This window comes from Carettochelys insculpta, chromosome 1 (assembly GCF_033958435.1).
Source record: "Carettochelys insculpta isolate YL-2023 chromosome 1, ASM3395843v1, whole genome shotgun sequence".
Taxonomy (NCBI): Eukaryota; Metazoa; Chordata; order Testudines; family Carettochelyidae; genus Carettochelys; species Carettochelys insculpta.
In genome coordinates, this window is record NC_134137.1 from 58,474,613 (window position 1) to 58,496,675 (window position 22,063).

The 22,063-nt window shown below is 42.4% G+C and overlaps 1 long non-coding RNA gene across 1 annotated transcript in view; it reads right to left on the reverse strand.

The window, feature by feature from the left end:
- Positions 1-214: 214 nt before the first annotated feature.
- Positions 215-22,063, reverse strand: part of LOC142004834 (uncharacterized) — a 29,152-nt gene continuing 7,303 nt past the window's right edge. Inside the window, exons 3-4 of the long non-coding RNA XR_012643035.1 lie at positions 4,271-4,340; positions 215-760 (exon numbers count right to left, since the gene is read on the reverse strand). This is a non-coding gene — a long non-coding RNA (uncharacterized LOC142004834). The remainder of the gene's footprint in view (positions 761-4,270; positions 4,341-22,063) is intronic.

Here is a 22,063-nt window from a genome sequence, read left to right on the forward strand (position 1 = left end):
CACCACCGAACAAAAAACATCTTGTAGTTAATCTGTCCCATATTTACGAACGTGATAGATAACGTCCAGCCTGTCTGACAGGAGATACCAGGGACAAAACGACTCGAGGTTTACATAATTGATGCTTTGTACGTGTGTTCCTTCCAGAAATTCTCTGTGTGAGCTACTCAGACTGCAAAGGGCCGACCTGCATTTGCAATGGTAACAGAATAGTTAGTATTACAGTGGATGACCCTTATGACGAACTCACTGGAATGAAGTAAATGGTTTATCAAAGGTAAAAATAAAAAAGGAAAAAGGACAAAAGAAACCCACTTTCACACACATAGTTTAGAAATGTGAGCTACATGGAATTTTTTTAAAATGATACTTTATCTTGCTCATTCATCCACTGCCATGCCTAGCAAATGTAATGTATGACTGCTCTCCAGAGCCTCTTACAAGTCACATCCAGCTCAGTGGCTACCCATCCAGTTTCCTGTGTCTTCTGGCTCCCCAACATACAACCAGGACTCAAGCCAGGTAACAACCATCTTCTTGAGCTAGTTTGTTAGTACATTACTTAAGCACAGTCTTTCTCCAGCCTCTTAATGGGACACACACCACAGTCTTTTTCTCAGTGCAAACGATGCCCTCTCTTGAAGTCTGCTTTATACTGTCCACCACCAACACAAATCTCCTCCTTCTTGTCTACTGCTTCCAGCTCACTTCCCTTTAGAGCTGTGAAGATTCTTCTGGGTTTTTTCCACTGCCCAGCTATCTGCAAATGAATGGCAGGACCTAGTGATCAAACCCAAACTGTTTTACTCAAACTTCATTTTTCGTCATATCATTGGGTCTGCTCCTAGCAAGGAACAGCAAAAAGACCCTTTTTATTTTTCCAAAGTCAGTTACAAAATCAACACTTCAAGAGCCACAGTGCATGTGAATACAAGCCAGTCCTTAATAGTATCAAACCATATCTTTTGCAACCCCTGTTTTCAGAACAGTGCAAACACAATGATTTGTACGAGTTAGAACGTTTAAGTTCCTTTCACCCCTGGGTTGGAAAGCAAACAGGGAAAGGGAAAATACTGTGCCTGGGGATAGGCTCTTAAGCAGGAAGGAGCAATATTAGCATCAATGCTCCACAGCAGTGTTTCTCAACCTTTTTTTTTAATAAAGTACCCCTTTCAAAAAAAATTATAAGTACCCCCATCTCCCCAACTTTAACCCAATCTCTCCTCCTGAGCCAGGCATCCTCAGACGGCCCTCCCCCTCCCACCCCTATAATCCAATGCCGGCGACTCACTGGAGCCCCTGCCACCGTCACTATTGTCACGCGTTTCTCCCTTGAAGAGCTGGGTAGGGCATGTGCATGCAGTGGTGCATCGTGCTCCTGCAGCTCAGAGCATCTGATTGCACAAAGAGCTACATGCAGCTAAGGTGCACGTAACCCTGGGCTTCTCTCGCACCCTGGGGTCGGCAACCTGCCGACAGAGCAGAGCACAGAGCAGAACCCTGAGGCAGCTCTGTGGCCAGGCCTTGCCAGGGAGCTGCAGAGGAGTCAGTGGCCGCAGCGTCCGGAGTTGCAAATGACTTGTTAAAGAGCCACATGCAGCTCCAGGGCCACAGGCTGCCAACCCCGACCTATAACCTCCAACACAGTACCAGAGATGTATCCCCTTTGGCATTTAGCTTGTTGATTAAATTCTGATTAACGTGCACCATACAATGGAATCAGAGCGTTGGTATTTAGGAATGACTGGTTTTCTTATTTTGTCCGAATCCCTGGGGAAAAAAGTCTGTTAAGGCTAGCATGTAAAAGAATTGTTCTCTACCACATGGTGGTCCTTTTCTCTTAAAACCCTGTTAAAAAACTGAAGTCCACACAGTAAAATATAAGCTCTTTGTTGGCAAAAGAAACTTGTTTTAACGCATGATGTTGTCTAAGTATCCTAGTGAGTTTGTCTGATGTTAAGGGGGTTTTGCTGAATGAAATCAAACAGGAGAAGCTCTGAATTCTATATATAGTGTGAATAAAATAAAGTCCTTTCAACAGCCAAACTGCCTACGCACACCAGCAAACGTTAACCAATGCTGCATGTTACAGGCATTACAGAATGTGAAACTCAGCTGTTGATATCATGGGATATAAATTTTTGGCAAGGTGAGAGGCTTTCCAGGAGCACAATGAACTGCTCTGTCACTTGAACATTTGGGAAACTAGGAGATCTAAGAACCTACTCCCTACTATTTATAATCCTAGAAAGATCCCACAACTAAACCGTCAGTGCTGTCGCGTGTTCTCAGAGGGCTGAACATTTGTTGCTTGACGAAAGAATGGTCTGAACTTGCCCCATTATTACCATACTGTGCTGAAGCTGTTGATTATAATGGCACAAACTAAGGGCATCTAGAAAAGAGCTGTACAGAATTATTACGCTTTCCCTTTGCGGGAAAATTCCAAGCAGCAAGGGCCACAAAAATATCAGTCAGTCTTTAGAGTGAATACAGCTCCCAGTGAATCTGCATGGGTGTATTGGTGCAAGAACAGAGCCCTGAGGATCTGTATGCTTTTGTTTCTTTTAAATGTAGAGCCAGAAATCAGGCAGGAGGGACAAGGCAAACTTCCAGACAGAAAATCTACAGAGAGAGAGTGTGGTTTTAGGGGAAAGAGCAGATCTTATTCTAGTAAGTATCTTCTGTGTACTAGTGTTGCGTGATGGATTCTGTGTTTGTTTGTATTTTATGCATTCAGACATTGGCTGAAGGGGCAGAGCATGGGCACATACAAACAGACAACCACAGGAGCATGTCATCAGTGGGGTGGAGCTTGCAGCTGGAAGCTCCTCTACACCCACTCTCCTGACTGTTATGGCAGCTGGGGCCCTGGGATTTTTAGTCACTTGGGGCTGCCAGGCAGAGCTGGGGAATGTACAGGGAGGGAGCATGTGGGGACGGCAGGTGAAGCTGATGAAGAAGCCCAGCCCCAACCTTTGGTGGAGCAGAGGACTCCAGGCCAGGAATATTCCAGGTGCCTGGGCACCACTGGTACATATACTCATTACCTGTGGTTCCAGATGTCCTAGCTTGTCCCACTGTCCTGGCTGATGTTGCTGCCCAAATTTGTGAATGTTTCTACACTGGGGACAATATAACCCTCTATCCATACTGGTACTGATGAAGCATTGTTAAAGGCAATGATACTTGTCTTATTGAGGCTGACTTTCAGTTCAGTTTGCTGGCTGAATGCACTGAGTTGAGGTTTTAATGCAGAGATCATCTGTGAAATCCAGGCCTTGTGCAAGAGAAGCATGTAATCCTTTGACTAAGGCACACATGCTCCATGGGTGTTGGGTATTGTAGGCAGAGGAAGGCAATGCCTGTTCAAACTGCCTCATCTGGCATTGCCCGTGCTCTACCAGAGCCCCCCAGGCTTCCTCTCCCAGTCTGCTCTTGTGAGTGGAAGAGCCTGGGGAGACAGACTGGGTGCCAGGTGGCTGTGCCACACATCGACTTCCCAGAGCTCCAGAACTGGTGCTGGCTGCAGCCTTGCCACCCCGCCAGCTCCCTGGAGCTCCATGGCCTGGAATGCAGCAGCCCCACTGTGTTTGTGGAGGGGGCGGGCTGGATGGTGGCTATTGTAGGGGAGAGAGCAGAAGGAGCATGGCTGAGGGCAGGAGGTGTCTTGCACCCCCAAGCCATGGGTTGCTGTTCACAAGGAACTCAGGTGTGAGTTTCCATTTAACAGTAGGATTGTAATAGATTGAAAATACTGCGAATTTCATGGCATTTAGTGAAAAATGCCCCGAGGCACTTACCCTCTCATGGAAGCATTCTGAACTGCTGTTTGGAACATACCAGTTTTTGAAGGGTTAATTGTATATCAGTGGGGTCTTTCAAAAGATGCTTTGCTTACGGCATTTACCACCTGCTTCTCCATCGTTCACCTTCGGCCATGTGAAGTGATCGGAAATAAACAGTTTGTCAAAAGCAGAGGGATTTTATCATTTGCAGTTCAGACTGTACTCTGACCTATTGCAGCCATAGCATAAGGGGCGAATGTGAAGGTAGAAGGGAAACATATGAACGTATTTGGTGTTATGTTCACCCCACTTCTCCCCTAATCATTGTGAGTTATAGTCCCGTGTACATAGCTGAACTGCCCCATGCCCCTCCAACAGCTACCAACACCTGCCGCTTCTGTGATAAGGTCTGCGGCTCCAGAATCAGGCTGATCAGCCAGCAAGGGACTTACAAATAGGAGGGTGACATGAAGAAGTCTTACTTGTTATCGAGTGACTGCCAAAACGAAGCAGCAGCAGCTGAGGGGCAGTAACTGCATGAGCACCTTTTCCCTGGAGAGATTTAAGATTTGTCAGTCCAGAAAATGCACACAAAGGGTAAAATTAAACAGAATTCCCCCGTCCAACCCCCCCCTCAAAAAAAAGTGAGGCCGTACCCCCTTTTAGAGAGTTTTCTTTCATTCAATGGCCACAAGTTAAATTGATAACTAGCTTGTAGCATTTTTTCTAGTCTTTTAAAGGGGAGATTAATCTTAAAATCCAGTGAGTTCACATCTGAGCTATGTGCTGAAATATGTCTTGTTTGTGAGTTTAAGCCCTTGTCTATAATACCTAACTCTATTATGGACTCAGGCCAAATGTAATGCCTGGATGCCAGCTCTCCGCAATATGGGATGAAGACGAGTTTTTCAATAGCATGCTTTTACAGGGCTGCTGTCTTCAAATAATAAGTTTGTAGTTACCAAGGGAGGCATACAGAGCAAAAGTGACTGTCTTCTGAAGTTACCTTTCATCTTTATTGTATAAATCAATATATAAAAGCTATGAGCAAATTAGTTGCCAGCAATGTTCCCTGTAAGCTGAGCGCACAACCAGCCATGCCAGAGTGGTTCAGATGCCACCCAGCTGATTAGCAGAGCACCCACAGTGGGCTGCATGTGTTTCCATTGGTGGTGCACATCTCACATGGCTTAGTGCACCTAATAAAATTTATTCTGCCCACGAATAGAAAAATTAGAGGGGACACTCTTTACCAATGTAGTCCATTGTGTCCTAACCTTCCAAAAATCGCTTCAGGTGCTATTCTTTTTAAATGGATATGAAATTTTAACCATGACTTTCTTTCCTATTAATAAACAAATCACAGCCCATTAAAGGATTGCCATAGTCTTAATCTCTGTAAAATGTTGCTGAATTATTTTTCAAATTTAATTAGAATCTGAAAAAAAATCAGTTTAGATTTGCCTGGTTAAAATATTTTTAATATTTTTAAAAATCCTACAACTTCAAAGTGAAATTTTTACATTATTTAAAATGATCAAATATATTCTCAAATAGTGCATGAATTGTCCTAGAAAAATGGGATAATTCTGCCTGAGTATCTTTAATCAATGTAAAAAAATTAAACACATTTAGAAATTAATATCTTTGAATTTATCCCTGTAGTTGTAAAAGTAATTCATACTCATTTGCCTATGCTGGACTGCAATGAAAACCATTAATATCTACTAACAACATGGACATAGTTCAAACCTCAAACCATACTACAAATCTAGAAGAAGTTAACCTTTCAGTCCTTTGTGGCATGTCCTTCAAGGTAATAGTGTAGAAAAGTTCAGGTCTGATCATTCACACATTCACAATGCCAATAAGGTGTATCTAATATTACATATTTATACACAGGAAAACCCCAGTTTTCTGACCCTGAGTCATCTAACACTCCATTTTATCTGACACCTCCTGAGGCAGTGTGGGATGAAATGGAATGTTGGATAACTGGGGGCTTGGATAATTTCCCTCAGCACCCTAGAGCCAGCTGCCCACCTAGGCTGGTTGGGGCTCTCCCCTTCCCGCTCGCCATCTGGCTGGGGCTCCACACCCTAGGCTAGTGGGGGCTCAGCGCTAGCCTAGCCACTGGGGCTCTGCCACTGGCCCCACACTTCAGCTGCCAAGGCTCTGCGGCAGCTGATCCCCCATGGCAGCCAGCCCCATGTAATCCAGTCCCACCACGGCAGCTGGCCCTGCATTATCCAGCCTTTACAGTTATCTGACCATCAGTCAGTCCCGTTTAGGTAAGATAAACAGGGTTCTCCTGTGTGTAATATTAGCTATACCTCATTATAAACACAATGGAACAAACTATTCCAATACGTACACAGTCAAGTTTGGGCATTGGAGATAAAGCACACCAATGGCTTTTGGCATAATTGCTAAGTGACATTACATCAATATGTATTCCATTTTTAACCCCCTTTTTGTCTGCAATTTTAGGAGTTTAATTTTAAAAAAATCATGAGTTGCTCTACAAAAACAGGAGATACTCGTTGGGTTTCTTTAAACAAGATTTTAGAGTTTTACCAGGATTTTAAGAACATAAGAATGGCCCTTCTAGGTCAGGCCAAAGGCCCATCTAGCTCAGTATCCTATCTGCTGTCAGTGGCCCATGCTAGGTTGCCCAGGTGGAGTGAACAGAACAGGTAATCATCAAGCGATCCATACCCTGTTGCTTATTCCCACCTTCCCATAAATAGAAGATAGCAACACTATTCCTGCCTATCCTGATAAATAGCCATTGAAGGACCTATCCTCCATGAATTCATCTAGTTCTTTTTTTGAACCCTGTTGAAGTCCTGATCTTCACAACATCCTCTGTCAAGGTGTTCTACATGTTGACTGTGTATTGTGAGAAGAAATACTTCCTTTTGCTCATGTTAAAACTGGTACCCATTAATTTCATTTGGTGACCCCTAAGTTCTTGTGTTGTAGGAACAAGTAAATAGTTTTTCCTTATCAACTTTCCCCATGCTAGTCAGGATTTTATAGACTTCTGTCATATACTTGTAACACCAACAGGCCTGGGTTGCTGACACCAGGGACAGAACCTGCAAACAGAGGGTTTAAAGCCCTGCATTAGCTGGGAAGATCTGCTGGAAGGTCTTGGAAGCCTGAGATATGCTTCCTCAACCCAGGGAAATGTAGTACCCAGAGGCACTGAGCCCTCATCTGGGGTGAGTGAAATCTCTCCTCTACAGCCTTAGCTGAGAGCCACCTGGCCTTTAGCTCACATGGTAGAGTGCAGGGCTTTAGAATCTATGTTTACAGGTTCTACTTGTGGTGCCAGTAACCCAGGTCTGTCAGCATTACACACTTAGTCTTCATTTTTCTAAGCTGAAAAGTCCAAGTGTTCTTCCCTCAGATGACAGCCATTCCATGCCCCTAATCATTTTTGTTGTTCTTCTCTGAACATTTTCCAGTGCCCAGATACCTTTTTTGAGATGAGAATACCACATCTGCATGCAATATTCAAGATGTGGGCATACCATGGAATTATATAGAAGCAATACAATATTCTCAGTTTTATTCTTTATCCCTTTTCCAATGATTCCTAATATTCTGTTTGCTTTTTAACTGCTGCTGAAAAATTAGTGGATGTTTTCAGAGAATTAGCCACAGTAACTCCAAGATCTCTTTTGAGTGGTAACAGATAATTTGGTTCCCATAATTTTGTACATATATTTAGAATTGTTTTCCAATATGCATTACTTTGCACTTATTAACTTGCAGATGAAATTTTGTTGCCCAGTCACCTAGTTATGAGATCCTTTTGAAACATTTTACAGTCTGCTTTGTAATTAACAATCCTGGTCAGAACAAAAAGTAGATCTGTAGTACTTTAAAGACTAACAAAATAATTTATTAAGTGATGAGCTTTTGTGACTGCTTATTTGTTTTGTGAAGATACAGAATGACGTGGCTATATCTCTCAGTATTTTGATCAGGTTAGTATTATCTGCAAATTTTGCCTCCTCACTACTTATCCCTTTCTACAGATCATTTATAAAGATATTAAATAGTATATATAAATATAATGATTAGGTCACAGTACAGATCCCTGCAGGACACCACTAGTTACCTCTCTCCGTTCTGAAAACTGACCATTTATTCTTACCTTTGTTTCCTTTCTATTAACCAATTATCAATGCATGTGAGGACATTATGTCTTATCCCATGCCAGCTTATTTGCTTAAGAGCCTTTGGTGAGGGACCATGTCAAAGTTTTTCTGAAAATGTAAGTATGCTATATCCACTCGATTTGCCCTTGTCCACTTACTTGTTGACCCCCTCAAAGAGTTATAGTAGATTAGTGAAGCATGATTTCTCCTTATCGAAACCACAGTGCTTTTTCCCCAACAAATTTGTGTTCATCTATGTGTCTGACAACTGTTTTCTTGTATATAACGTCAACAATTTGTCCAGTACTGATGTTAAACTTACTGGCCTGTGATGACCAGGATCACCTCTAGATCCCCTTTTAAAGATTAGTATCACATGAGCTATCCTCCAGTCATTTGGTACAGAAGCTTATATAAAGGGTATGTTACAAACCACTGTTAGTAGTTCCACATTTTCACATTTGATTTTTTTTAGAACTCTTGGGTGAATGTTATCTGGTTCTGGTGACTTTTTAAAAATAAAAGGTTACATGCAACAGATGAGTATTTGGTTTCCACAGCAGACACTGGATAGGCTTATTTACAGCCTGAGGACTGGAAAGTGGCTGAAGTCTTTTTACATTGGTACTCTAATATAAAGTCACAATTCACTTGAAGCCAAGGTTACTAATGCCTCTGTCCTCTCCTGTACATGAAGTCACAATCCAATGCAAATTCCCCATGCATTGACCAACATGGTATGCACAACAGCTGTTGTCTCACCACCCGAGTCCAACAGGGCACCTCTAAGATTTTGTTGCTTGATAAATCTACTGCCCAGCCTTCCCTGCTTTCAGAGATGTCTGCCAGCAGCGCTGTTCCGCAAGCAGTTAGCAGCAGGTGTGACCAGTGCTGCGCTGTCAGCCAGTAACGCACACAATAGTGTAGATCACTCAAGCAAAAGTGGCACTTCAAACCATTGTAGATCTGGGCACCAGTCAGTTGCATATTGTCTTTCTCATTTATCATCAGCCTGCTTTTCTCACCTTGGTATCTAAGCCTTTATTATATTAAATGGAGAAAGCATATTGAAAGCCTAGAATGGGTAACATTTTTTCTGACTGCTACTATAGTCTACCAAACACTAGAAGTCTGATTCATGGCAGTGCTATGCTAGGTTATTTGTAGTATTACATGCCAAGATACTACAAAGGCATATGCTATCTACAAGCCATAAAGACCAGAAATAACTTCGGCCTTACATCAGATCTCATCAGTTAGTAATGCATCAAGTTTTTCCATTGTATCTGGTATATATAAACTACAAGGTGGCATTTCTGAGAGCATGTCAGAATAAAAGATTATTTCTGTGAGAGCACAAAATAATTACTGACATTTGCCTATTAGACATGCATAGGTTACTAGCATTCTTAAAAACCACTGTGCTGAATTCTTTTCTCAGAATAGCAAAGCCACTGATGTAACTGAATGCAAATTAATGTTTCTAGGAATTTCCCACTCTTATAATAAATATCTGTGTACCATAAAGATAACAGTGAAAATATGCCGTTATTACAATACGGCATCTTATCTCTTTGTGTCTTCATGGCCGTGCATAGAAAGCCTGACTCAAAACCAAGTGAAGCACATTAAATCTTTGTCTTTAATGTATTATGGATAAGATGCAATCCAAGTAAGGTAAAGCTTCAAAAATACAGGCTGAACCTCTCTAGTCTGGTGCTCCCTTATCTGGCAACATGTGTAATACAGCATGAATTTAGTTTGCTGGATGACCTCTTTCATGGGTGTGGCCAAGTTTCCCATGATCCTATAAAGTTTGTTTACAGCCACCAGTCCTAGCTCTCAGTGTTCTGTGCTGTTATTTAGCTCTAATTTACCCCTGAATGTCTTCTAAATGCCCAGTTTGCAATGGAAGTGGTGGTAATTCTGCTAGACAATGTTGACCACCCATGGTTTGGCAAATTCTCTTGTTCGGCTCCAGTCTGGTCTCTGGGGTTTACCCTGTACTGCATAGCTTGCTAATTGTAGAATACTTCAGTTCTTCAGCAGGCAACTTTCTGTAGTGATTCAAGTGTTTTTGTAGCCTTATTGGTCCCACGATATCAGAAATACATGGTGGCTGAGGTAATAACTTTTCTGTCAGTGAAAGGAACAAGCTTTTAAGCTTCCACAGAGCTCTTCAGTTCTAGTGATTCTAGGCCACTTTGTAGATTTATCACTACCTCCAATGTTTCACAGTACTTCATAAAGTATTTGTGTGTGCTTTTCCTCTTATTATTTGCATTTTATGGAGGGCTCTTTGTATAGTACTGCAGAAGGGTAAGTGTAAAATACCACTTAATGATGCAATTCTTGGTTAGTTCTGTAGGCAACTTGTAACTTACATGGCTCATTAGGCTAGGAAAATTCTAGTTGGAATTTTGTGTTTTTTCAAAGGCTGTTTTCAGCGAGGGAAAGGCCTGGAACAGAGAAAAGCAACTACTTTATGTTGAAGAGGAAAACTGAAACATTAAACCATGGCATTGAAGAGCTCAATGTGGACTTAGTCCTAAAGTCTAGTTGATGAGCAGTATGAAGGGCAAAGTATTAAGGAGGATTAAGTGAGCAGAATCCTTGCTAGCCTAATCCATTTGGCACCAGTGAACTGTGGGGAGGCCTGGATGCTTTGTAAGTAGTGCATTTATCAGGCTTTAGTAAATAAAGATTTAGTGAATTTAGTTGCTAAGATGGCTTTTGATGGTAATTGAATTAAGTGACTGATCTTTTTTTAAAAAAATCATGTTGAATGTTTACTATCGGCTTGATCACAAACGCTGCACTGTTTCAGTTTAATGTATCTACACATCAGAAGAAACATAGACTCAAATATAAAATATTGCAAAGCTCACCTTAATGAAAAATCAGCATTTGAAGGGCAGAATTAAGGTTTGTGATTATGTTCTGTGTGATTATAAATTGATTATAACCTTTGCTCTTGATAAGTTTGGACCCGATCCAACTTGAATAATCATTTGAAATATTCCCATTGAGTTCAGTGACAATTAAATTAGACCCTTAGCCTTTCAAATGATCTGAAATGCAGCAAGTTTTAAAGTCAGAAATACAACTACAAAATGGCAGGATGTGTATTGTAAGTTAGTTCAACACAAGAAAACAGAGTGAGAGAGAAAGAGAGAGACTGTCTCTAAGAAATACAGGGCCAAAACTGCTTATAGCTGTATAAATTAGCACCAAACATCACCGAGAAAAAAGTGGAAGCCATGGTAGGCTACAGAGCACAGGTGTGTGTTCCCTAGCCTACATGCACTATCAGTAGGCATGAATTCTTTTTTTTTAAATTTGTTGGAATTTTTATTAATATCCATGTTTACCTTTAAGTGGTCTTTCCTTTTAAATGTATTTAAGTTTTCACAATGTGGAAAATGATGGGTGTGGGTCAGATAATTATTTAATGGTATCAAGCATTCAGATTCAACAAATTGAAGCTTTATAACCATTAAAACACTAATTGCCAGCAACACGTCAAACTATACAAAATAAATACCCTTCAGTCAAACACTAGTAAGTTCTCAAGCAACATTATTTTCTTGGTTTATCCATATATTTTGATTATTACCAATGGAAATACAGTTGCTTGTGTGTACAGTGAAAACAACCACTTAGCAATATTTACTGATAAATTTCAAATCCTTCCAAGGCTAAATACCAATGGACAGTTGTATTCCGTACCACCTAAAATATCTAGGTGGCATTCCGTGATGACTACACTACAGCAATCTTCCAAAATATCATCTTCTGGAAGATCATCTTCTTTCAAAAGAGCACGTCCACACACAAACACGCAGATCAAAAGATCGATCTGCTCTTTCGATACAGAGCATCCACACAGCCCTCGCTCTTTCCAAAGAATGGGCCATGAGGACAAAATCCGGCACCATGAGGACTGCTCTTTCAAAAAAAGGCCCACAGTGCATCTACATGTTTTTTTTTTGTTTGGTTGTTTTTTTTAAAGAAGCTTTCAAAAGGAAGCACTCTTCCTGATCCAGGAGCAGAAGAGGGCTTCCAGAAGAAGACATGCATTCTTTTGATTTCAGATTGAAAGAGTGCATTTTGTACATGGATGTGCTGCATGTTCTTTTGAAAAAGGGACTGACTTTCCAAAATAACTTGCTAGAGTAGACATGGCCTTATTTTTTTATGTGCTCCACCATACTAATGCAGTCTGTTGCTGACTGAGGCCTTGTCTATACTACCACAAACCATCAATCTAAGTTGTGCGACTTCAGCTATGCGAATAGCACAGCTAAATTTGATGTACTTAGATCCACTTACCCCAGTGTCTTCGCTGCGGTAGGTTGACAACGGATGCTCTCCTGTTGCCCCTGCTTAGTCTTCTTGTTTTGGTTGAGTACAAGGGGGGATGGGAGAGCAATCAATGGCTGATGTATTGCATCTATACTTGATGCGATAAATCAACCCTCGCTGGACTGATCATTGCCTGTCAGTCCAGCGGATAGCAAACACATTGCCTTGGCACAGTTATCTGGGGGGTTTTTGTCTCAGTTCTGTGAGAAAAGCTCATTGGTTCCCTGCTAAGTCTAGAAGGAGAAGAACAGTCCTTACCATTCCTGCTACTAGGTCATCCTGGAGCAGCACAGTATCCAGCTAGGCTTCCAAGCTGAATACTTCAGTGATCATCTGACAAATACGTGACCATATATTGTGATATGCTTGTGGCAATTTGCCTTGCTCATGGGTAATGTGCTACCACTTGCCTCATGACTTGACATGTTCTGATGCTTCTCCAGAAAACAGGAAAAACCAACCAAGCAAACACACCACCTTTTAGGTTGCTTGAGCAAAGTGACTCGAGCAAATATATTTAGATTATTTTTGTAAGTTGTTGAATGTCATCATCACTGCAAAGATGGTTGGGCTCGAAAGCTAATTTACAGAGATGACAGCAGTTAATTTAGGGATGACTCGATACCCACAAATCTTTTTCCTTCAGGGATATGATATCTGAATTGGGTTTTCAGAATGAAAAATGCTAACATGAAACTAAGAAACTGCTTTGTGGGTAGGCGGAAAAAGTGAAAATAATGTATTAAACATCGGATATTTTCATCAGTGTGACCTAGAAAGAAATTAGAGCTATGTGAAGGGAAAGGAAGCAAAATGAGAAGAATTATTTCTTTTGAGACGTTGTTGGAGAGGATTGCTCTTCAACATATCATCCGGCTGATCATTGGGTTGTACAACTAAGGGATCATTAGACCTACATCAGTACACGACATAAGCGCTCCTGTTTTGTAGCACATCAAGCATGCAACAAGCTACATCTGAATTCCCCAAGTTTAAACAATAGCCTCTTGTTTGTAGCTGCCTCCAGTTCATTTAGTAGAAAATGTGTAACTGTTGAAGTTTTATCAGATCCAGTTGGAAAGAGGAGGTACTTTAATATTTCCTGTGCAAAGCAGAAGTTCTTTGATCCATTATCCTGCTAATTACTAAGGGGCTTGACCTTTTCCTCCATTCTTCTGCTAGTGCTCCCTTTTTCTGGCTTCCTCTATTTCCTTAATTAGATACACACATGAACGCTCCCACAGTTCATTCCACCTTGTCACATATTGACTTCATCTGCATGGGTCTTCTGCTGCTTTCTGAATGGAAAACCAGACCTGCAAAGGGGCCTGATTCCAAGGTTGCTATACCCATGGGATTCTTTCAGTCATTACGAATGACTGCTTTCTCACCTGGGGAAAATTAGCAGAGAGGAGAACTGCTAAGCTACGAGTATCTTGTTCATGGAGGCTGTGTATCACTCTGAACACAGTAACAGAGAGGTATTCCTGCTAGTCTGTATTCTAACAAAACAAAGCAGCAGTCATGTAGCACTTTAAAGACTAACAAAATAATTGATTAGGTGATGAGCTTTCATGGGACAGACTGATCTGAAGAAGTGGGTCTGTCCCACAGAAGCTCATCACCTAATCAATTATTTTGTTAGTCTTTAAAGTGCTACGTGCCTGTTGGTTTGTTTGTTGTTTTTTTTTTCTGAACAAAGTGTTAGGGTTGTTCTTTCCAAAGCTTACAACTGAATTGACTTAATACACCTTTGAAACTTTAGTATGCAGAAGAAAAGTGATGATTTTATCATTCTGAATTTTAACATTCTGAATTTAAATGAAATGACACAGAAAAAATTTCCTTGCCTTGTCCCATCTTTAAAAAACAACAACTTTGTTTTGTTTAGTAGCTTATGTTTAACTCAAAGAGTGCTGTAATTGCTTTTTTTTTTGTTTCTGCTGCTGCCAAATTGCATACTTCCAGTTCCAAATGAGGTTAATTGGTCAGTTTGTCATTCTGCTGTTCAGAATTCTGAGGCTCTTCTGCAGTGATGGGCAACCTAGGCTAGTGAGAGGGCCACGTGTGGTCCTGCTTCATCTCAGTCGGCCACGAGATTGTCGTAACCAAGATAGTCTACCCAGACAGAGCATTTTTACTAACTGCACTTGCATACCTAGAATTTTCAGGCAATTAAAGCAAAGCAGCACTTTGCATGAAGAGGGAACATACGGCTCTCACAATGTTGTGTGCACTCAACACGCACCTCACATCACATGCCCTTGCTTTTTGTGTGTGTCACTTTTGTGTCACCAGTAGGGGAAAAAAAAACCTACATGGTTGAAAACCAGCAGAATCTGGCAATCCTGCAAATGGACAGCAGTAAACAAAATGTCTCATGGGTCACAAACAGAACCTTAATGGACTGTTTGCAGCCCTCAGGCCAGAGGTTGCCTACCACTGTTCTACTACAAGCCACTGACTTCAGCTGGCTTCCATCGCCTGAGGAACTGCTCCAAAGTGTTTGAGTTCCTTACAGTGGGAACAGTCCATGGAGTAACATGCTACATGTGAGAAAGGGTGGCAGAAACTGGCCCTTGGTGAGCATCATAAGCATTGGACAAAGCAAAAGTGTTTCAACAGTTGTGCCTGATAATAATGAGCTCCCATATAAGTGAGCTTTATTAGTCATAGATGTCCCTTCTAGCCATTTACCTCTGGTTTGTGTCTAGCTTAGGGATGTGAATGATCTTAGCAGAATGGATCTAGCACTGGGCAGAGCTCAGAGGAAGCCCAGAGGACCACCCACCTGGGGAAGTATGCAGATATGTTCTTCTTCTCTCTGGAGTACAAAATCTGGATGTAAGGTCCACACAGCCAAGAAAAACCCACAACTAACCTCTGCCAAAAAACTCAGTGTCCCAGGGTTCAACTTGCAGGACTGTTTCACTGCTGTGTTAACTTCCAGATGTGGGCTGGAGACCAGGCTCTGGGTCTTCTCACCATGAAGAGTCCTACAGCTGAGGCAGAAGCCTGAGGCTGGAAGTCTACATAGCCCCCTAGCTAGGGTGCCCATCTGTCCCAGTTTTCCTCTACCTTGTTTAAGCTGTCTCACAGGTGTCCCAGCTTTTTTAAGAAAATGGGCAAATTGTCCCATATTTTACAGGGCTTCTGTTTCTTGATGACTTGGTGTCTTGGGGCTGCAGCCACCCCAACTGCCAGAAAGCTCCTCCACAGGGCAGCTGTCTTGTTCCCCAGTGCCCTGTCCCTTGGGGCAGGAACTCCTGCTGCAGGAGAGCTTCTCCATGGCCCAGCTGCCCCACTCCCCAGCACCCCACAATGGCAACCCCTACTGCCGGTGAGCTCTGTCACAGGGCAGCTGCCTCATTCCCTGGTGTCCCATACCTAGGGAAGGCAGGTTCTGCTGCCAGGCATCCCCCAAATGAGGTGAATACTTCATTCCCCAGCATCCCCACCTTGGCATGGCATCTTCTGCTATGTGGAAGCTCCTCTGGAGAGCAGCTGCCACACTCTCTGTCCCCTCCTTCCAAGAGGCTGTAAAGCCCCTGTTCTTGGCACACCCATGCCAGAAATTTGTGGAGCTCCCATCCTCCACTCCTGCCTCATCAGGAGGATGGGGAACCCCCCATCCCCAGTGCATCACCATGGGGTAGCAGCCCGCAGTGCTGAGAAGCCCTGAGATGAGACAGCAGCTTCCCATCCCTGGAGACCAGTGTGCCATATTTGCCATAGGGCAATATGGTCTACCTACCCACAGCCCAAGTCAGCTGGCATGGGCCAGCCATGGGGTTTTTTTTGCAGGATATACATACCCTGAGTGCCCACTACTACAGGACATTGTAGGGTTTAACCTGCTACAGGGTGGGCTCTGTTTGCTAGTCCATGAATGTGTAGCACATGGAGGACTCCCACAGTCTGCCAGTCTCTAGTGTAGCCATAGCTTCTATGACTAGGTTTTGTCCTCTGTAAATCAGATGCTGCCCTTCGTTTATTGCTGCACCTGGGTATAGCCCAATTTGCCAACAGATAAATGCATCAGGCCAACGTATCCCTCTCAGGAGACACAATGAATCAGTTGAGGCTGCACAATGCCCATGCATAATTGCTAACATGGAAGAAATAGAAGCCTCTGACTTGGCTGCAGAATGACCCTTTCCTGTCATCAGTCCACTCCATACTTATTAGCTCGAGGTGGAGCTCTCACCTTCCCACAGGGGCGTTCTATTTCTCACTTACCCTGGTTGTTTGCTGTCATAAATTACTGGCTTATTTTATATAGCAGGTGTGCATGCTTTGGGAGTTGGCATGATGTGAGAAGCAGGGTTTTAGGTGAACCATCTCCCTTTTTTTTCCAGTGACAGGATGGGCTCTTGTCAGATAACCATTCATCCATATTAAATAGCTGCTGGATTTCAAGCAATATTGTGCAAGCGTGATGTCTTTGAGGTAGCTGGCTTCTATTCATGAGTTTTGTGCATGCACTGGGGCAAGGAACATCAATATTTAATCCAAGATTCTAAATTAATATTTTGGAAAATATCTAAATGTGGGTTTTGGTTTCATTGTATTTGGAAGTTTCTGCTGAAACTGGTAATTCATAAGTGATCATGAAAGAACATTTCAGGCAGTAACAGAGTGACTGTAGAACACAGGGCCGTATCCATATCCTGCTGTGACCTGTGTACCTTTCAACCTCTCAGACTTCAATGGCTTCTCCATTTATTTTTATTTATTCTAAAATATACATCTAGAAATAACGTATGACAAATCACTCATCAGCTTCCTTATTTAACTGAGTATCTGGACAGCTGGCTCACTTTTTGCAGGCATCTTTACTCTTGTATGATTTCAGAGGGCACGTAATGCCATGAAAAGAACTGACATTTCGATGAATACTTTGAACATAGTTCTAGCCATTGCCTTTTTCAGTTTAAAAAAAGGCGGGGGGGATTCAGCTGGATTCCCTGCCCCCCCTGTCCCCCCACCCATTCAATCCCATGGCTGGGGCTGCCATGGTGTCAGCAGTCAGTAACAGCAAGTACTGGTATTCAGTTAAATATGAGAAAAAAGCACTGGTTCTAGCTATTTGTGTTCCAAGTGCACAATCTCCATAAGGAAACAATTGCATCCAGCTGTTAAGAACCATAGTACTACACAGATAATATCACCTGGCTGGGTTTCAGGGCAGCATGCTATTTAATAGTAGAGAACACAGAAGTTACCCAGAATCTGAAAATGTGAGTGGTTTAAAGCCTGACAAGAGCCCCCAAAGCTAGAGGAACTGCCGTATTTAATTAGACAGATGGAGTCTCCGCCATTCCCTACTTGTCAGCAGAGCAGGGTAATAAACAAGGAATTGGACTTGCTTATTTAGGAGCATAAATTCAACCTCATTGATTTTACTGATACCCAGTGGGATGATTCACAGGACTGGAATGTAAAACCACTATTTGTAACCTAGTTAGGAAGGATTGAGTGGGCAAAATGGGAAAGGGAGTGGCATTCTATGTTTAAAAAAAAATGGCATTTCCTATTGCTGGGCCAGCTCAGATGCAAATGAATGTGTGTGGCTCTACTTTCTAAGAGACAATGCATAAGACGAGGTACTAAATGGTATTGTCTGTAGACTAACAATACTAGAGAATAGGATGACTTTCTTTGGCTACATCTACACTAGCCCCAAACTTCAAAATGGCCACGCAATGGCCATTTCGAAGTTTACTAATGAAGCACTGAAATGCATATTCAGCGCTTCATTAGCATGCAGGCGGCAGCAGCACTTCGAAATTGATGAGCCTCGCCACCGCGCAGCTCGTCCCAACGGGGCTCCTTTTTGAAAGGACCCCGCCTACTTCGAAGTTCCCTTATTCCCATCAGCTCATTGGAATAAGGGGACTTCGAAGTAGGCAGGGTCCTTTCAAAAAGGAGCCCCGTCAGGACGAGCCGTGCGGCGGCGAGGCTTGTCAATTTTGAAGTGCCGCGACCGCCTGCATGCTAATGAGGCGCTGAATATGCATTTCAGTGCATCATTAGTAAACTTCGAAATGGCCATTTGTGTGGCCATTTCGAAGTTTGGGGCTAGTGTAGACACGGCCTTTGTGTGTAGTGGAGGTGGCATGAGGTGAAGCAACATTGTGACAGAGACTCCAACATCAGAGACATACTGAAGGGCTCATCCTGACTGTGGAATTACTAAATATCCTAGATGACGATTTCCTAAGTCACAAAGGCATGGTCTATACTTGCCCTCAACTTCAAAGGGGGCATGTTAATCAGAGCCATGGAAGATTACTAATGAAGTCTTGTGGTGAATACACAGCACTTCATTAGGCTAATTCTCCCCCGTAGCAACTTTGAAGCATCAAACTTGGAAGTGCCAGCTCACGTGTACCCATGTGCACTTTGAAGTGCCCATGCTACTTCGAAGTCCCTTTACTCCTCAAAATTTTGGGACTTTGAAGTGCCCACGGCTACATGCATGCTGCCGCTCTGAAGTTTGACGCTTTGAAGTTGCCACGGTGGAGAATTAACCTAATAACGTGCTGCGTATTCATCGCAGCACTTTATTGGTAATCTCCTATTGCCCTGATTAACATGCCCCCTTCAAAGTTGGGGGCAAGTATAGACCCAGCCTAAGACAAGTAATGCCAATTACATTATTCATTCTATTATTGGGATCTGTCTTTCAGTTAAGGCCTGTGTTAAGTGTTACTAGAAAAAGAATAGAAATCTGTGTTTAATGCTAACAATACCAAGTGGCTCACATGTAAATCAGGATACATGTAGCAGCTGCTTCTTATTTTCAGTACACTTGTTCCATTTTAGAAGTTGCAATTCCACCAGCTAGCAATTCTAAATGCCACATTAAAATTAGAATAGCTGCAGTTGCACTCAAGCATAATTTCATTACTTCAGAGCTCAAAAGGCATTTGAACAAAATGGATTCAACCATTAAAGATCAAAGGAAGGGATATTAAACTGTAGAATGAAAGGTCTCTTCTGTGGAAGTCATTAAAACTGACTATTTATATTACCTGGAAGAATTGTGTGCAGTATAACTGGAAGAGACGGTGCCCAAAGGGCAATATAAAATGGAGGATATGTCTGAGATATGGCTTCAGTCCCATGAAATTCTGGGCTTGAGGAACTTTTTCACCCAGAAGGCACTAATTTAATATGATTTGGTGGTTTTGTATGAGTTGGTACCCTAACTGGCACCTTTGCAGACAGTGTCGGCAGATAGCCCAAGGATTTAATGAAAATTAAAAATTGATCTTCTCTCTCACCCTTCACTATGCTTTAGGATTAAGGCACATTGCCTAGCTAGTGTGAGGAACACTTTGATGTTACACTGCCTCTGTAGCCACTCTGGGACTCATCCATAAGCACTAAAATTCACTTTCAAATGTTGAATTTCTTTGGGGCATGGTTGGGTCAGCTCACTGACAAGACCAACCAGTCTTTGGGTCCAGCTCAATCTGTTGGGCTCTCCCTCTTAGGAGCCAGGCAGAAGGCATCTCATAATTCCAGAGACTGCCCTCCAAAAGAGCTCGGTGCTCCACCTCTTCTACTTTCTGTCCACCACGTTAATCTCTGGTTCTGCCCACCCTGGCTTCAGGAAGAACTCTTCCACTTCCAGGGCAGGGGAAGGCCATACCACCTCACCACATTCCTCTTAAGACCTGATACTGTTCACTGTTGGAAGACAGAAAACTGGGCGAGATGGACCATTAATCTGACCCAGGATTCTGTTTTTATGATCTATGCTCGTTCTTCAAGAGTGAAACAACAGAATTTGTCCAAGAGGTGATCAATTAATCTATTTCCTCACGGTAGTGTAGACTGCAGAGGATGTCAACTCTATCATGCACCGAACTGCTGTACAGTAACTGCCCCATATGGCTAATGTTGGAGCAAACAAAGTAGTTTGCGGTAACATAGGCCACTTCAAAATAGGACTCTTTGAAGGCGAACAAGGAAACTTTTAGTTTGCCAACAACATCAGGATAGGGAAGTTACAGTGCAACAGTTTGGTCAGTGCTGTAATTCACACTCCTCAATGAGTGAAACCTGTAGGGACATGTAGGCAAGTCAATAATTTCATTTTACTGAGAATGAGATCATAAGCAAAGCTAATGAACTTGCCATTCTGTTGTCTTGTCCACATTTACTGTAACAAACCCAGTTGTTTTCATTACTGTACATGGTACACCTGCATCTGACAGGCACATGAGACTGATCCAAAGACCACTGAAACTGATGGGAGGCTTCCCAATGTTTTTTTTCAGTTGGCTTTGGATCAGGCCCTGATCTTATAGATACAAGGTGTTGTGGTGGGGAACCATCAATGCTGTTCTCTTCCCAGGAATGATGTATGCCCTCTGCATGCCCACAAAGCCTTGCCTCAGACAGACCTCCACCTTGTGGGAAAGCCTTGGGGAAATGCACCTACTCCCACCTTCTTACTCAGGTTTGTGTCTTTAAGGTTTCTGATATTTCATCTGCTGCATCCTTTAGAACTGCTACTTAGAACACCCCCAGTTTTGTTGGGTATAATAATGGAAACATCCACAACTTATTTGATAGGATCACTACGTTGTATATAAAGCAATATTAAACCCTTATGTTTTAAAGTACAAGCCAACTGATAAGATTAGGAGGAATCTATCCCTAACATCAAGGGATACCCTAGTTACACTGCAGTGTTTCTTTCCCCTTCATCTCACAACTCTGGTACCGGCCAGTTTCAGACTGTCTACTGGAATAGATAAATCACCATTCTGTTTTAGTATGGCGTTTCCTATGTAATCGATTTTCCTTTCATATCTTCCCCTCAGCTTCTCCAGTGCTTCAGACCTGCTTCTCAGTTTCTTCTTCTCTTTCCCTGTGTCACAGAAACATCTGTCTGAGGAACATCCCACATTATCCACAACCCTGTCAAAAACAACCAGTAAAAAACCTCACCACACTTTTTCAGAGCAAAGGTCCAATCTCAAAAAGAGCTTGAGATCCTGTCGTTGGATGCTCTCATGGTCTTCAATGGGAAATGAGACAATTGAACACAATTCAAGAGGTGTTTAATCTTCTAAAATCCTCCAACAGCCTGTTAGTATTCAAGACTTTGGAAAAAATAGTGAAGGAAAGAATAATGAAATGCATGAAAGTAAGTGGGATGTAATCAAGTCAGTCTGGAACAATGTGGCTGTGTCTACTTGTGTCAGATCTTCCAGAAGCCATCTTCAGGAAGATTATCTTCTGGAAGAGAGCATCCACACACAAAGCGGCATCCAAAACAGCTGCCCAGTCTTCAGGAATATCGCGCCCACACATGCTTTCTTCCAGAAGAAGGCTTTATTCCCCTTACAGAAGCACAGTTTGGGATCCAGAAGAAGTGGCGTGCTCTTCCAGATTCCTTCCAGAAGAGCACCTTACATGTGTGCACGCTCTCCAAATCTTCCAGAAGAAGCCCGTCTTCTTCTGGAAGATCTGACACGTGTAGATACAGCCTGTATGTTTGATAAACCCTTACCAAACATACATCATTCCGGACAAACTTGATTGCCTTTTCTGAGAAAAATTTGTTGTACGTACGAGAACTGCAGTATATGTCAAACAAACGTCAGTAAAAGCACTTGACATACAGTAAACTGTCTCATACCTGGCATTCTATCATCCAGAACTCTCAAATAACTGGCATTTTAACCATAAGTAAATTTTAGTTATGTTTTCCATAAA